The sequence below is a fragment of the Panthera onca genome, chromosome A3 (assembly GCF_046562875.1).
Source record: "Panthera onca isolate mPanOnc1 chromosome A3, mPanOnc1 haplotype 2, whole genome shotgun sequence".
NCBI lineage: Eukaryota > Metazoa > Chordata > Mammalia > Carnivora > Felidae > Panthera > Panthera onca.
In genome coordinates this window covers 95753825-95772070 of record NC_138341.1, presented here as the reverse complement: position 1 = coordinate 95772070, position 18246 = coordinate 95753825, and the positions used below count along the sequence as shown (strand labels likewise).

General features: G+C 43.1%; 1 protein-coding gene across 1 annotated transcript in view; it reads left to right on the top strand.

Annotated features, from left to right (window-relative positions):
* The window catches only part of SLC24A3 (solute carrier family 24 member 3), a 480571-nt gene that overhangs the window by 373636 nt on the left and 88689 nt on the right, over positions 1 to 18246 (top strand). The window lies entirely within an intron of this gene.

Sequence of the window (18246 nt, the reverse complement as noted above, 5' to 3'; positions counted from 1 at the left end):
TGTTTCATTGTTGTCCTATTTTAAAACCAGGGCCAATTCAATCAGAGCCTAGACATTTTGAATGAATTAATTACGTGCTGCCACCGATTGGGTTTTTTTGCAAGCAGACACTGAAGCAGAGTTTCGTGTGCAAGATGTTTTTAGGGATTAACACCTGTGAAGGGAAGAGGGAGGAAGTTGACATCAGGCTGTGACACAGGCTCCCCAAGGTCTCGGCAAGAGTTCTGACACAAATACAGCCCACACTGGGCCAAAACTTGCTAGCCTATGTGCCACTGCCTCTCTCGGTCAGTGGATGAGTGCCACCCAGAAGGCATGTGCCTTCAAGCTGCAGAGCCAGCCCGGGGAGCTGACAGCTGGAGGCCACCCTATGTCCACTTCCCTGCGGCTGGGCAGCAAGTCCCTCCCTGACGGGGGCTTGAGTGTCACCTCTCCATGCCTACCACCTGTGTTCCAGCAGAACTGTCCAGGACCTCTGAGCATTCACATGCACCCGGTCAGGGACAGTGTGTTGCAAAAGTAGGGTAAGTTCTTGGTCACATTTTAGCAAGTGCTCCAACCTCCCAGTTCCCAGGCCTTCTGTCCATCCTGAGACAGCTGGCCTAGACCTGCCCACCAATGCCAAGGCCACCTAAACAGTGGACATCTGAGCTATTGAAAGGAAACTTCTGTGTTCGAATCACCCCCAAGGAAGTGGGTCCCAGAGAGTGTCTGATTATCCAGAGGGCACTGGAAGGCCTAGGAGTCACTTAAGAATTGTGATCAATTGATGTTGAGCCATATCTGTAAGGACATCCACTCCTTGCCGGCATCACACTCCTCTTGATGTCCTCTTTAGCCAAGAGCCCAAGCCGGGCTCAGTCCAAGGTGCTGCTCATACAGCTGAGAACTCCCCCCAGAGCCTCTTCGAGGAGGGGGAAGAGGGAAAGAAGCAAACCACCTCTGCAGATGCCCTGAGTTTTCCCCCCTTGGACAAGAGATCTGTGGGCCTGTCACTCACTCTTTCTTTCAGTATTGATTGGGTGCCTACTTATCACGAATAAGGTCAGTGAAGCCTGTGTCCTCATGGGCTTACATTTGAGTGGAACGTATGGCCTGCCAGACACCATGCTGAACATTGCATGCCAGGTCAGATGGACATGGCCCCAGCCTTCGGAGCTTATAGTCCAAAGCTCCAAATGAAACTGACTTCATCAGGCTCATCTGGAGCCGACGCAATCCTTCATCTGGACTCCAGACTCTGATGAGGTGTGAGAATCTAGACTGGGTCATGGAGAGTGCCTGGTGGGTTCTGTGCCAAGGCATTTATGCCCCCCACCCCCAGTAGTTAAGAAGAAAATACACCCCCGAGCACTTGAAAGTGTTACCCAGAGATGTTGGACAACAAGCCCCCAGGACTGTGGCAGCCATGGACATATATCCAGGCCCTTCTTCCCACCGTCCTCTGTCATTGGCCAGTGAAGAACAGAAGCAGCCTCCCAGGCTTGAAGCAGCAGGGCTTTGAGATGTCCAATGAAGCTGACCTTGGCATTGGGGGCCTTTTCTTCTCACACAGAAGACTCACATGGGACATCAACCACAAAATTTGTTTCAGGGCATGTCTGGGAGGATGAACAGTGGTGAAACCAAGACTTGAGTGTAGGAGGGCAGTTCTGAGGTCCCTCCACATACTCTCAGCATCCACTACCAGCCCCAGATACTTCTTGTCTGTCACAGCAGCAACTGTAAAAAGAGAGCCTTAAAAAAAGAGCAGGGGTGTCCCAGCAGGAATTTCTGGTGCCTGGTTCAGCCAAGGCTGCATGTTATATAACCGCAGGGTAATGAAGTCAGGGACGCTCTGAGGGGCTCTTTTTGATCTCCAACTTCCAAGCCACATCCCAGTGAGCTTTAAAACTCCCCTCATCCTATTTTAAATAATCTCATTTCAAGTGGGTTTTTTTTCCCCTCGCTTTGAATTGCCCTTCTACCATTTCCACAGAGCAGGAGAGGATGCCAGCCTGTCTTAAGCCACATTGATTACTAGTGATGGGGGAAATTGGGGAAGAGGATCACTGATGGAGACCCCCACTTTCCAAACCCAGGAGTAGAATAGGAGGGAACGTAGACCAGAGTCAGGATACGTAGGTTCAGATTCCTGTGTCACCATGTATTGGTTTGCCAGGACTGCCTAACAAAGTACCACACACTAAGGGGCTTAACCGACAGAACTCGATTTGCCCACATTCGTGGAGGCCGGAAGTCTGAGGTCAAGGTGCCGGCAGGGTTGATTTCTTCTGAGGTTGGCTTGTAGATCACCATTTATCTTCTTGCTGTGTCTTCATGCAGTCTTCCCTGGATGCATGTCTGTGTCCTAATCTCTTCTTATAGGGACACTAATCATATTGGATTAGGGCCCACCCGTATGACCTCTTTTTCTCTAATCATCTCTTTAAAGGCCCTATCTCCACATTCACTCACATTCAGAGATACTGGGGGTTAGAACTAAAACACGCAAATTTGGCGACACAATTCAGCCCATAACAACCATGTACCACCTAGGTGATCTTAAGTAAGAATTTTTTTATGCCTCATGCGCCTCTGTTACTTCATCTGAAAAATGGGCACCGTGATCATGGCTACCTCACGGAACTGTTGTGAGGATTAACTGGGTAGATACTTTATGGATTAAGTAGGAGTTAGAACAGTGTCAGGAATTGTTATTTCAGAGGGAAGCCAAGCAGATTCTCAAGACACCGCCTTTTCATTCTAGTGATCTGTCAGGACAAAGCATGCCCCGCTCTGTCCTCAGAATCATAAAGGGTCCATGGTCATCTATTTTTACTCTTTGGGAGTGCTGAGTGGTTCAGATTCCCACAAACCAAAATGTAAAACCATGGCAGGGTGGACCATGAGGGCAGACCAGAGCTCCCAGCCACCTCCCCAGCACTGCTTCGTGGCACCCGAATATCTCCCCCACGGTCCTGCCCAACTGTGGTGGCTTAAAACATGGCAGCAAATTCCTTTATATTTTCTCTCATCGAAAAGTAACAGTCTTGTTACCTTCTCCTTCACTGTGGGACAGCTAGTGCTTCATTCCAGAAAATAGAACAAAGTGACATTGCATGGATTTCCAGACTGGGTCATAAAAGGCAATAGGGCTTCAGTTTCTCAGGGTATGGACTTTTGGAGCCCTGAGACTCCATGAAAGAAGCCCAGCGATCCTGAGCTGTCATGCTAGAGGACCATACAAGGATAGAAAGAGAAGCCCAAAGAGCCCCAGCTTTCCTACTCCAACTATTTGAATGCATCTAGCCCAGAAGCCAAACATGAGAATAAGCAGTCTTCATATGATTCCAGTCCCCATTCCTCAAGCCACCCCAAACAATGCCAGCTAGAGCAGATGAGCTGTCTCCCTGGATCTGTGAGCATGGGAATAGTTGATTTATGCCACCACATTTTGGGGTAACTTGTTAGGCAACTGACGTATCTGGAGCAGCAGTTTAGCTAACAGGCAACCACTTTGGGCAGCCTTTGTGTGGGGTACTTCTCTGGGCTATGGCCCCTCCCTTTGGTGCATTAGATCACAGATCTATGATAAGGATATCTATGCCCTGTTTGGGTTTGGGTTTAGGTTATTGGAAATTGCCAGAAGGAAATTCTGTTTATTGCCAATGACAGTTGAGAATCTTAAAAGAAGAGCAGTTCTGGTTTGTGGTAAATTTTGCAAGTGATAAATTATGGTGCAAATTAAATTATGGCAAAGTAAAATCTTAACTGAGAGGAAGGTTGATCAAGAAGGAAGAGCTGGAAGGTGGGGGGATAACTATGTTTTAGGGCACTTTGTTCTGCAGGAAAATAAAAACACCCACCAAAAAGACCCCTCTGCTACCCACACCCCCCCACACACACACATACTCTGCAAAGGTTCTCCTTTGCATTTTCAGAGGAATTGACCAGTTTTTTCCATTGGTTGACTCACTCCATAATCCCCAAAGTTAATTCAGCAACTGGGAATCCCATCAAAATCTTCCTAGCCTGAGGATCTCTGGATGCATCCAAGCTATAATCCTGCAAAGCCTCCCCATGTCACCTTGACTAGTTAAGCAGATCTTTTTATCATCAGGACAGCTTCCAGCATGTTAGAAATAAGATTAAATGGTGATTCTTTTCCCTTTAGGATAAAAGAAATGACGAATTGGGAAGTCTTAAAAGTCTGTGTGCTGTCAGTCTTCTTTGGGGGAGGCTTGAAGAGGTAATGATTGCACTTGAATGTCTCAAGTTCAAAGCTCTTCAAAATCAGTACATTCTGCAGTGCTCTGTCATGGGAAACCATATAGGTGGTGAGAGATCAGGCATTCTTGAGAGAAAGACAGGAAGAATAAGAACTTGATATCACCAGAACCTTGACATTGAGGCTTTGACAGCAAGGCAGAGGTTCATCTGGGGGGCAGGCAGCTGCAGAGTCCATACCAGCTGTCATCTGATGTCACTGGGACACCCAGCACAGCAGTGAAGGAAATCAGTTGGGGCCCCATCTGTTGGGACATCGCTGGGTCTACCGTCTTGTGTGTACAGAGCAACTGAATGGGTAAATCACTCATTCCTTACCTGAAAAGTGAGATGTGAGCTTCTGTCCTAGCGTGAGAGATCTAAAGGGAGAACGCTTGTTGAGCTGGAAGAAGCCGCAGCTTATTCTGAGTCTGCGTTACATAGAGAAAGAATGTTGAGCTTCCTGGCTCTCCTAACGCCTGCCAGAGTAAATGTTGGTAAAGCCCAGAGTCATTTTCAAAGGATCTACCCTAGTGTCCTGCAGAATGACAGTTTCATTGGCTCTGAAAAGGTTTCTTAACTGAAAAGTACAACTTTAAGAGCTGCTGGTCTTTTTCTGGTATGGGTTTGATTTGAAAGGTGCCTCTAGGATTTTCTGTTCTCTTTCTTTAGCGGCCAATTGAAAGTTCATTTTCCAGACTCTTCACTCTCACCATCTGGAGATAATAAAAGGAGACAAAGAACATAATTTCTAAGTATCCCCCCACCCACGAAAATCCAAGCTTCCTATTTTTTAAATTATTTTTTAATGTTTATTTTTGAGGGAGAGACAGAGACAGAGCATGAGCGGGGTAGGGGCAGAGAGAGAAGGAGACACAGAATCTGAAGCAGACTCCAGGCTCTGAGCTGTCAGCACGGAGCCCGATGCGGGGCTCAAATTCACTAGCTGTGAGATCATGACCTGAGCTGAAGTCAGATGCTTAACCGACTGAGCCACCCAGGCACCCCTACCAAGCTTCTAGTTTTTAAGGATCATCTCTTGGTTGGCATCTGCCCAGTTGTACCTTCCTCCGTTCTGGTAGCAGGCCTTCAGGGACTCTTGAGTGGATTTGCAGAGATTAACATTACCTAACCAATAGGGTCAAAATAGGCTCATTTTCCCCTAGATCCCTTAGCTCCTTGAATGGTTATCCCTACCTGCGCCCTCAGGAGTGCCCTCTAGCACTCAGACCTAACTTCCTTAACCATATATATAAGTAAAGGGTTTTATCTTATTTTTTTTTTTTTTTAAACTCAGGATACTTAGTATTGTTCACCCACATAAAGAACTGGATTTTGGCACTCTTTCTCAGAGTGTGTTGGTTCTGGTCCCTTCAGGAATAATATGTAGTTCTCAAACATGCAGGGAAGTGAAGTATTCCTTTTTACTAGGACTCACATCTCTTAGTCATGTCCTTAGGTATGTCTGTTTGCTTCTAGACCAGCATTTCTCAAATTTTAATGCGCATATGGATCACTGGGAATCTAGTTAAAATGCAGATTCTGATTCAGAAGGTCTGAGGCAGAATCTGAGACACAACATTTCTTCCCCTCCCCCCAAAGTTTATTTATTTTGAGAGACACAGAGACAGCATGAGTGGGGGAGAGGCAGACAGAGAAGGAGAGCGAGAATCCCAAGCAGGCTCCACACTATCAGCACAGAGCCTGATGCGCGGCTGGAATTCACAAACTGTGAGATTATGACCTGAGCTGAAACTGGGAGTCAGATGTTTGACTGAGCCACCCAGGCACCCTGAGACTCGGCATTTCTAACAGCTCCTAAGTGACGCTGCTGCTCCTCTACCCCAAACCACAATAAAGAACAAGGCTGTAGGGCGTATCCAGTCTTCTGCTCTTACCACCCTGCCCAGAACCACCTGTTCCACCCCCTTTCCTTCATCCTCTCCGCTGGTCTGCTCATGGCAGATCACTACCCCATGAAGCATGGAAGCCTGGAAATGCCAGATCCCTAGTTGCAAATGCCCTTCCACCCAACGTCAGGCATCCATAGAGCTCCTTCTTGTGCTGACATCAAGCAAGATGCAGGGAGGTGATGGGTTTCCAGGAGCTCTCTGAGGCAGCCCCCGCAAAATTCCTGCTGTGCATTCACAAAGTCAAGGACACAGAAGGAGAACCAGATGAGAAAATAAGATGAATACTGAAGTGTGGGATTGCACTGTTGCCACAACCTTCAGGAAATTGGGAAGAGCGTTTGGAGCTCGATGCGGGATGGGGAGTGGGAGCTGGATGCTGAGATGTGCCAAGATGGTGACCAGAGCAAGCGCTCACTCATTGGAGGGATGGGTTGGGACCATTAAGAGCCTCACTTGTTGGTAGCTGAAAGTCAATACAGGTGTAAAGGAATACAAATGAGGGAAACAGAGGCAAAATGCCTGGGTAATGTCTAGAGAGTCTCTGAGTGATCTGGTACCAGTGCTTAAAGGTAGTTCTTACCTTGTCCTCAAACCAGCAGCCACAATTTATAGCCATTGAGGAAGAGTTTCTTATCAGAAAGAGCATAAAAATGAAAAATCTGTTTCAGGGAGCATGGTCCAGAACATTTCACTCCCGTCCTTGAAGTCTGCGTAGACTGTTGAGAAGGCCTTTCACAACGTACCACACTTTTACCTAAACTGGAGAGAGCATATCTGAAAGCAAACTTCACATTCCAACCATGCAGGATTCTTTTCCAACCCTGGAGCATAAAGAGGAGTTCAGATGAGTTCAGTTAGATTTTTTTTTCTTTTTGTTCTGGTTTGGTTTGGGTTTTTAAACAACAGGAGCTACCAAATGTCGTGACTTGAGTTCTGAATCTCTAATCAAGCAAGAGAAGGGGGTTCCCGTCAGTGGCTGCTGCATGCTCCAGAACTCTCCCAGGAGGCTTGAAAAACCCACAGGCCCATTTTGGGAGGGTCCATTTTATTTTGATGATGGTAACTCTTTTGCCATAAAACCATCCTCAGAATGAGTGGTTCTTGGCCCTGAAAAGTTAACTTCTGTCACTTTATGTGCTGACTGCAAGCACCTCAGTTCTGAAGTTTGCTCAGTTCTGAAGCTGGAGCTACAGGAGGGACAGTAAGCCTGTGGTCCTTGTTGCAGAGACTTAGCCTTTCAATAGGCTTTGCTTTTTAATGAGCAATATTTATTAAAGCTTCATAATGTAGTGGGGTCAGCCAGCACACTGCCCTCTAGAGTTGCGCTGCCCAGTTGAGCAGCTGCTAGCTGCATTTAAAATTGAATTAAGTTAAATTGTAAGTGTAATTTTAATTAATTAAAATTGAATATAAGTTTGAAATTCAGTTTCTCCATCACACCAGTTTCAAGTGCTCGGTAACCACAGGTTGATAATAGTTACCATATTGGATGGTGCAGACTGTAGACCATTTCCATCATCACAGAAAGTTCTATTGGACAGCTGTTTTGGAAACTAAGCATACACATTGTCTTGATACCCAGTGGTGGATGGGAAATGGGCCTGCCAGAGTACGAGCAGAATATCCAGAGAAGAGCAAATGTGTGTCTCTAAGAAGAGAGATCACACCTGTTATCACCCCGGGGGGGTGGGGGCTGAGCTAACTACCAACAGGTAAACAGGTGCAAACACCTGGTGGCCAGCTGCATCCCTATGGCTCAGGAAGAAAAGGAGTTGAAGAGCATACTTTATTCTCCACAAAAGCCCCCCTTTTTTGAACTGACTTAACAGCTCTTTCTCTTGTCAGGAGTTGGGACATAGACCTCCCTCAGAAAAGCCAAGGCCTTCATGAAATCTCTTCAGGTCTCACCTCCTATTACTTTTCTTCAAGAACTTACTTGCTTTTCCTCCAGCTCTTATTTTGAGGCCTCTTTACCTGGCATCTGCCTTGATTCCCAGTCCCTTCTTTCTGATGCTTGGATAGGACTCTCTTCTTGGTTTGATCTTGATGTAACCTCTGAAGATCATTCTTGCAAAGTTTCTCAGTGACTGTTCTGCAGGCAGTTAGCCCAGAATCCTGGAGCCTAGGCCTAGATTAGTGCCTGAGACACTCGCTTACCTGGGAACAGGGTTCAGACATGTTCTCTGTGTCAAAATGAAGCTGTATGTTTGAGTCAGCTATTGCTGTGTAACAAGCATCCCCTAAATCTCAGTTATACCAAACAATAAGCATTTATTTCTCATATATGTATTTATTCTGGGACCCAGATTGAGACAGGAGCAGCTACTCAAGGGAAGGTATTCTCAGGGGGATGACAGAAATATAATAGAGTGAGTAAAATATGCCAGAACTCTTCATTCTAGGCTTAGAACTGATGGACCATCACTTCTGCTCTCATTCCAGCATCCAAAGAAAGTACATTCTACCTTTTATAAGAAGAAGTGCACAGTTATGTGGAATAGAGTGTGGATCCAGAATGAAGAATCAGGGCCAATAATTCAGTCTGAGACATTGCTAGAACCTTTGTCCAGCTCTTGAGAAGAGAAAATGAGCTGGTTAATCAGTCATGCAGCTCATACTCATTGAGTTCTAACTCAGTGGATGATTTCTGGATAGTATCAGTTCTCTATTGCTGTGTATGAAACTATGGAAAAACTTAGTGGCTTAAAACAACAACCATTTTATATAGTTGATTATTCTGTAGGTCAGCAATTAGAACTCGGTTCAGTGAGATGATCCTTCTGGTCTGGGATGCTCCTGGCTGGGTTTTTTCAATGTCACCAGCTGGGAAGGCTGCACCTTATATTCTCCAGCAGGCTAGCCCAGGCTTGCTCACATGATGGTGGAAGAGTTCCCACTGAGAGTTAAGCCCAAGGCCTCTAGAGACTGAGGCCTGGAGCTGGTACCCCACCACTTCTGCTGCACCTTACGGCTCAAAGAAAGAAGCCCAGGTTCAAAGAAGGAACAAGGAATAGTTTCTGCCTCTTGATGGGAGGAGCTTCAAATAATTTGGGGTTGTTTTTTCAGTCCATTAGACATATCTGGCATATATATTCCATGATTGGAAATAAAAATATGAGGCTTACTCCACATCCAAAATTTACTATGTAGAGGCATCCTGAGGAGGGCAAAGTATAGGGACAGGTAGAATTCAGAGAAGGCTGTGTCCGTTTCCTCCACATCTCCCTTTGCAGTGGGGGGTCATTGCGTGTCTTGTCTTACTTGATACCACGTTAAAAGAATGTTGACATTATAAGATATATTATGATAGCAGCCAGTTATTAATCCAACATGACACCGACAGTTCCCTGTGTCTGAATTTACCAAGACAATCCCCGTGGATGTCCATCCTCAGCCAGTACCACCTGTCAGGCTTTTTTCTAAGAGATGGAATTGCAGCTGTCAACAACAGCTGTAACAATAACACTAAACCCCAAGTCTCTGTAACTTCATTCTTTCTGGGAGCCAAAGTGACTACAAGCGTATGTTGTGTCATTTATCCCTACAACAGTATATTTATTCAGGAACAGTTGTCCACAAGCAAATGCAAGTAGTAAATCCTTAAAATATGTCACTTTTCCATGAAGTACTAGTTTTCCCTTTCAGCCCACCAAGAGTTTTAATGCAACACTTTCCTATTTCAGACATTTTTTAATCTATTCATCTGGTTGAAATTTCTTTTGGACTGCCCTTTCTCCATTTTTGCTGAGTTCTATCTTTCTTCCCATTTATCTGTGAGAATAGTTCATATTCCATCATTTTATTTCACCCACCCATAGCTTTTTAAGGTGTTAGTGAATTTGTTTTAGTAAATAGTTATTATTTTTTAATATTACTTAGATTTGGAAAATATTTCAACTTAGTTGCTTAGTCCAGTAAAAATCAGAATGAAAGGGAAATTGACATATATTGAGCACCAACTACATCCACGCTCCACAGTAAGACTTGCCATTATCCTGCTCATCCTCCCATGTTCATCCTCTAACTCAAATGTAAGGGCTAGATTATTATTTTCACATTTCAGCTGAGAAAGTTGAGGCTCAGAACAGTGAAGCACTTGGCTTAAGTCCTAGGATGAAAGTCAAGAAAAGCAAGAATATGATTCATGTTGCTTTTCCTGATGACAAAGCTGTGACAGAAGTTATACATAGAATAAGTCAGAAATTCCAATGTTTTTCCCCAAAACATCTATTTTTGTACTTGTCCATAGTAGGTGACAAAAAAAAAAAATGATGTCTAATTGAACAGAATCAAATCCATCTTTAGAGTAACGATGCAACTTATTTGAAGAGTAAGTGATTATTCCTTTGTTCTATCCTCCTAGGTTCGGAGAGGTCTTCCCAGGGAAACATAAGAGACATTAAACCTAAGTAATTAGTGCTTCATTGTAAATGGCTATTCCTTAACTCCAGCACTCTGTATACACTACAACCTAAAAACTTTACATAAAATTACTCTGGGAATTTTACTCCACCCTACGAGTATTCTAACCATCAAGCATTAGGAATAATGATAAACAATGTTGATGTAGAGGTAAAATATTTATTTTCATGGACTAAGTCCCCCAATTCTGAGATGGCTTTGAGTATTTCAGTTACTATCAATATGCCTATTGATCGTCTCCCCCAACCTTTTCAACATGAATATGGACTGTTATGGAGAGCTAGTTGATTCCTGGGAATTGAAGACTCTTCTTACAAGGTTATACAACCAGAAAATGCCTGGCTTACTGGAGATCTACAGTTTGACCAGGAGTGAAGCCCATTGGAGCCCTTCAGACTCCCTTGTTCATTGCAAGGCAAGGTGAACCAGTTCAGTGTCAGAGTCAGTGTGTGAGTACAAAAGGCATTTAAGAAAGGTCTGTGAAAATGAAGGCACTCATTTGGTGATCCATTCTATTGGAGGATATGCCTAATACCAAGATGCAGTTACCTGTGTTCTTTCTGAAAAGTTGCACACAATCCATTCTTTCCAGTCACTATCTCCCTATTTTTACAGGTAAAAATATTGTTATTGCTATTCCATTATGTCTGGATTTTCTACTTTCCTGTGTATCTCTCCCATTGTTACCATGGTATCTCTACCATGAAAGATTTCGGCTTTCTGAAGAAGAGAGAAATCCTTTACTTAGTTTTAGTACTCATAAGTCTAACATGATGCTTGAGCATTCTGTTTTTACAAACCTCTAAACCACTTACACCTTCTATGGACATAAAAGAGTCCTGACTCTTGTGTTTTACTTGGCATATTGGTTGAAGATGAATTAAAAGGTACAGAATGAAAACTATTAAATGTTCCTGGGGAGAGGGGATTATGATAACATAGATAAGGGAACAACAAGTTGTAAATTCAAGAAAGGAAAGAATAAATCATGCCTGACCAACATCACCTTAATTGTTCCACTATATTAATTAGTAGAGAAAGGAACACCATGTTACCTTCCCTTAAGAAGAATGTTCCATTGAGTGGCTTGTGAAATATTTACTGTCCCCTTTTTTTGAAAAACTATAAACACTGAGCAATGATAAGTGGCAAGGATTTCATAAGACCTGTAGTAGCACAGGTAGAAGCACATTGAAGTAACTTTAAGGAAAAATTTTAATCAGCTGCCAAGATGAACAGATATCTTAATGAAAAACCTGCAGAAATACAAGTGTTCATATCACTGATGAATACAGAGAGCATGAGAGTGACATCAGCAAGATGGTGGAATAGGAAGCCCTAGACACTCCCTCCCCACGGATATGGACCAGATATATGAACCATATAATTGCCTTTGTGAGAACACCAAAAGCCAGTTGAGAGGTTACAGCAACCTGAGATGAGTGCAAGGCCAAAATGAGCTGCATTTGAGTAGGTAGAAAGGTCCATTGCACTTACCCACCAAGTTCCATCTCATTATCAGGATATGCAGCATGATTGGGAGAAAACTCCCATCTCACTCCCTGTCTCTCATGAGGGAGAAGAAAGATGGAACACATGTCAAGTGTTGTGGCTTTTCAGGGTGCTTCCAAAGAATGGTTTCTGTCTTGCCTGACTCAGAGCACTGACAGGAAAGGCAGTAGCATACTTTGGATGCCTGGGGGACACTGAGAACAAAGATGAGCCTCTTGACTTGCTACAGCAATCAGAGAGATTGCAGTGCCACAGAAAGACACCAAAGGAAGTCGGTGGGTAGAAACAGGCACCTTTCTTCAGCTGGGAAATTACATGCACAAACCTAGGAAGACTCAACTCAGAAAAGGTTTGAGAGACCTATTGAATCTCTAGCTGAGCTGATTGGTCAAGATTTCTCCTACATGAAGATAATCCATAAGACTGGAAGAAGTGGCTCTTCTCTTCAGATAACCAAATCTCAACAAAAGATGCATACAATGCATACAAAGAAACAGGAAAGCATGGCCAAATTAAGGGGCCAAAATATATCTCTGGAAACAAACCCTAAAGAAATAGAGATCTAGGAGTTATCTAGAGAATTCAAAATAACCATCAAAAATATGCTCAATGAGCTAAAAGAGAACACAACAGACAACTACATGAAATCAAGTAAATGCCGTATGAGCAAAATGAGAATATCAACAAAGAGAAACTAAAAAAGAACCATACAAATTCTGCTGAAGAGTACAGTAACTGAATTGGAAAATTCACTAGAGGAGCTCAACAGCAGACTGACTATCAAGAAGAAGAAACAGAAAACTTGAAGGCAAGTCATTTGAAATGATCCAGTCATAGAAGAGGAGAAGAGGAAAAACAAAAACAAAAACGAGAAGAAAGAAAATGAAGAGAGTCAAGGGGCTTATGGGAAACCATTACTTGGACATATAAGCATTCTGGGAGTCTCAGAGATTGCAGAGGGGCAGTGGGTGGTGTTGGAGTGGGCAGAAAGCCTATTTGAATAAATAATGGCTGAAAACTTCCCAAATTCAAGGAGGGAAATAGACATACAAATTCAAGAAGCTTAAAGAATTCCAACTAGGATTCACCTAGAGAGACATACACTAATACACATTATAATCAAACTACTGAAAGGAAAAGACACAGAGAAAGTCTTAAAATCCACAAGAGAAAATGAACTCATTATGTACAATGGAGCTCTCATAAAATTATCCACAGAAACTTTGCAGGCCAGAAGGGAATGGAATAATATATTCAAAGTTCTGAAACAAAAGTAAATAAAATGGCCAACTAAGAATACTATCAAAACTATTTTTCAAAAATGAAAGAGAAGAGTGCCTGTGTGTCTCAGTCAGTTAAGTGGCTGACTCTTGATTTCGGCCCAGGTCATGATCTCACAGTTCATGGACTCGAGCCCCACATCGAGCTATGTGCTGATGGTGCAGAGCTTGTTTGGGATTCTCTCTCTCTTCTCTTTCTGCCCCTTCCCCCACCCTTCTCAAACTAAATAAACTTAAAGAAAAATCAAAGAGAAAGCAAGACTCTCAAATAAACAAAAGCTGAGGGTTCATCATCAGTAGGCCTGCCCTATAAGAAATGGTAAAAGGAGTCCTTCAAGTTGAAATGAAAGGGTGCTTAATAGCAATATGAAAGCAAATGAAAATATATAGCAGTTTGGTAAAGATAAATCCATAGACGAATATGGAATCTTGTAGTGTTTTAAAGTTGGTGCATAATCACTTTTAATTTCTGGTATAGAATTTAAAGAACAAAAGCATTAAAATGACTATAAATGATAGATGAGTAGAGAGAAATAATCAGAAGCTCCATGTACATGAGATTCTGTGGAAGACCTCTTTGGTTTATACTCAGAAAAGTTTCTGAGTAAAGTTTTCCAGCTGGAGATGAGGGAAACGGTCAGAAGTAAAAGCATTAGGTAAAGTCAAATAATAAGAGATAGCGTGTGATTTTGAAGGTATATTTGTTCAGTAATAATATTAATAGCAGTAGGTTTTGTGACAAGAAGAAGCTACCAGAATACTCATGAGGACCCCATGTTTGACTTGAATGATCTGGGTTGACTGGTAATATATGACGTGAGTTTGCTCAATTTCCAGAATCCTCAGGTCCTTTGCTTTTTATGCCAACTAGGTAACTCTGGCTCTGTTTTGAAAGAGACTCTGATGATGAAAATAAATAACAGGTTAGGATCAAAGAGACCATTTGAGAAAGAAAATGACCCCAATTCTGGTTCTGAAACAGAATCCCAGAAGAATAACAAAATATAACTGTCCTGAAATGTTCTCTGGCTAAAAGGTTTTCTTTTTTTTTTTTAACAAGAGGATGCAGTTTTCCTTTTTCTTTCAGCTCAGCGATATTTAACCTCATTTTCTTATTTAATCGCATTTTCACATCTATGACATAAGCCAAACTCCATTAAACAGAAAACATTTTTATAGTATCTAATCACGCAGTGTAAAAAGACTTACCAGCCCGAGGGTATACCCCAGGGTGAAAACGTGTTGCAGAACCAGAAAAGCAAGGAGGGATGGGTCTTCGTGGATGACGCTCTGAAAATGGCCTCATGGGACTTTGGATGCTGGCCCTCCAAGAGTTCATTAACTGTATGGATGGAATGTGTTTGCTGCTTAGAAGTAAAGACTAATTGCATTAACAGTTATGTCAAACATAGTCACCATGACCATGTCAGCATGTGTGTGGAATATGTATTTTAAGTATTTTGTATAAAAAAATACTGTGAGTGATGAACCAAATACTGTGTTGGTTTGCAAAATAACGTAAACACGTGTATCCATCCATCCTGGAATGATTAACATAAAGTCAAAACATACCAACTCTTCCTTTTTTTATTATTATTTTTAAGTCTATAGAGTACTAATGCCTCTTGCTTCTCCCTCTGTCATGTTTTGGACCTAAGGAAATGAATGTGGTGGGGACATCATTCTGTGTGGCATCTGTGTTTGTATAGAAGGAGCGTAGGTGGAAATTATGAGTTTGAAGGATTTTGTAGTTCTCTTTCATCCTCTTGTAATTAGTAAGCCTCTCTGAGGGCAGTGCAGGGACTGTTTGACCACAATATTAGGCACAGAATGTAGTCCTACAGTATAATCAAGAATGAGTCCTAAATTCTTCTGTAAATTTGAACTGTGGGTGCCTCCACCCTGAGCCATGCCAAAGCTTCCCTATAGGTAGCTTGAAATGATGAAGGAAATGATGCAAAGGTTAGAAGTGTGGATGTCAGGGGTGCCTGGGTGGCTCAGTTGGTTGAGAGTCCAACTTTGGCTCAGGTCATGATTTCATGGTCTGTGGGTTTGAGCCCCTCATCAGGCTCTGTGCTGACAGCTCAGAGCCTGGAACCTGCTTTGGATTCTGTGTCTCCCTCTCTCTCTTTGCCCCTTCCCCACTCTCACTCTCTTTCTCTCTCAAAAAATAAACATTAAAAAAATTTTTTTAAGTGTGGACTTCAAACATGGCTGAACCTTGCCATTATGCTGACTGAAATAGGCCAGACACAAGTAGAATGGTGGTTGTCAGGGGCTATGGGGGAGAAATGGGGGATGATGGGTACAGAGCAGAGTTTCAGTTTGGAAAGACAATGTTCTGACCATGGGTGGTGGTGATGGTTGCACAACAGTGTGAATGTCCTTCGTGCCACTGAAGTGTACATTTAAAAATGGATAAGATGACAACTCTTACGTTGTATGTATTTTACTAGAACTTTTTTAAAAGTTGAAAAAAAAAAATATGTGGGCTTCAGGCTCTGGCCAATGGGGATCTGGACCTGACCCTGTCACTCTCAGCTGTGGCAAGTCTCTCCATTGTTCTAAGCTTCCATTTGTCTCTCTGCAAAATGGGACCAAATGGGCCTGCACAGGATTATTGGAAGAGTTGGAAGCTGTGGCAGATTCATTAAAGACCCTCCACTCCCCATGCAAAGCCTCATGCAGGGCTTTGGGGCCTCCGTTGGCCTAAGGAAAGCCAGATATTTTTTATGTCAGGAAAACAGTTTGAACCATACTCTGATTCGAACACTTGCCGGCATGGGATTGGTAGAGGTCAGCAGAACCTGGCATGTGGACACAGGTATATCCATTTCCTACTGCCACTCTCACAAACTTAGTGGCTTAAAACAACACAAATGGATTTTCTTTCAGTTCTGTGGGTCAGAAGTTAGAGTGCCCATAGGGCTGTGTTGCTTCTGGAAGCTTCTGGAAGCTTCAAGGGAAATTCTGATTCCTTGCCTTTCAGCTAGGAAAGGAATAATAAGGATTCCTTATTCCTACCTCTTATACCCGTCATCAGATTTACTACTCTGTCTCTGACCCTCATTCCTCCCTTGTGGGTCCCTATAAAGACCCTTGTGATTACATTGGGCTCACCCAGGAATCCAGGATAACCTCCCCATCTCAAGATCCATAGCTCAATCATATCTGCAAAGTCCCTCTTCTCATGTAAGCTAAGTTATCCCTAGGGTCCAGAGATCAGGATGTAGACATCTCTGTGGGGCCATTACTCAGCTAGCCACACCAGGCAATCTGGTTTGTTTGTCTGTTCTCTTCAGGAAACTATCAAACTGCCCCTTTATGTCACCCCTGAGGTCACCTCAAGGGGTAAAGAGCAGTTGTGCTGTGGGTTAGATCAGATCTGGGCATGCACTCCTAGATTAGTCTTTTCAAAAATGCTTAGCCTGATCCTGCAACTCCTTGGGTCATTAAGATTTGACAGCTGGGCCCTGTGGCCTGCCTCCCATTGCAGAAGTTTGCCATCACAATGAGTTGTAAGTTCCTACAAGATAGGGACCTGCCTTCCATTTTATTTTTATTCTGGAGAAAAAAATTGCTTCTTTACTTACATTACTTTTCTTTAATACTTACAAGCATGGGCTTTTGAGTTAGTCAGATGGCTCCATTACTGGGCATACAAAGCTTGTTAGCAAGTTAGGAAGTTATGATGATCCTTGGCTTTCCATGTCTGTAAAATGGAAACATTATGCAGCCCCGCATCAGCTGGGGCTACCCTAACAAAACACCACAGCCTGGGGGCCTTAAAAAGCAGAAATGTATTTTCTTGCACTTATGGAGGCAGGAAGTCCAAAATCGAGGCATTGGCAGAGCGGGTTACTTCTGAGGCTCTCTCTTTGGCTGGTAGATGGCCATCCCCTCACTGTGTCTTCACATGTCTTCCCTCTGTTTGTGTCCAGATTTTCTCTTCCATACAGACTCCAGTCATAGTGTATTGGAGCCCACTCTGATGACCTCATTTTTTAACATAATTACCACTTTCATGACCCCTCTCTCCAAATACAGTTGCATTTTGAGATTCTGGGAGTTAAGTCTGTAACATATAGATTTGGTTGGGGTGGGGGGGTGGGGGGGACACAAATCAGCCTATAACGAACATCCATCGCAATGAGGCACATGATGAATTAAAGCATGTAGAGAAAAGCCATTAGGATGGTGCCTGGCACTCATAACGGTTCCACAAAATGCTACTGTTGCTGCCGCTGCTATTGTTTTTAAAGGAAGTTGGCCAACACTCCCTCCCACCCCTTTCTATAACTGTTATAAAATAGTTCACATGTTTATAAATTGTTTTAAAAGCTTCCTGTGCCTTCCATTTCCTTTTGGGTTCCTACTTATTTTTATATGCATGGCCATTCCTAAATACTAAGACAGTATTGCCACTGAAAAGAGATGCATTTTCAGGCTTTTGCTCCATGGCGGTGGTATTTATATGCTATTTAAAGGAGGCTGCTTATCTTTGAAATGCTTATTACCAAGACATACCTGAGCCACCTTTCTCAGCGCAGCAATGCTGGCTTTGATTTACACTGACCACTTTTGATTTGATTCACTCATTCCATTCCCTGTAACTCCTCATTCCCTGTAAATCCAAAGTTTTATCATTCATAGAAAAACTGAGAAAATGAGTTGTTCATTTATGGACCCCAGTCACCCAGCTGGCACCAGGCATGCTGCCAGGGAAATTTTACTCCAAGGAAGAAATGAAGGACCTCACAATATGTGGGTCTAGAACATTCATCCAGTGTCCATCAAGAGACTTGGGCCAACATGGTGAGAGCAGCTTTAATCACAGTACCTCAGAACCAATGACATCCCAAATATTCATC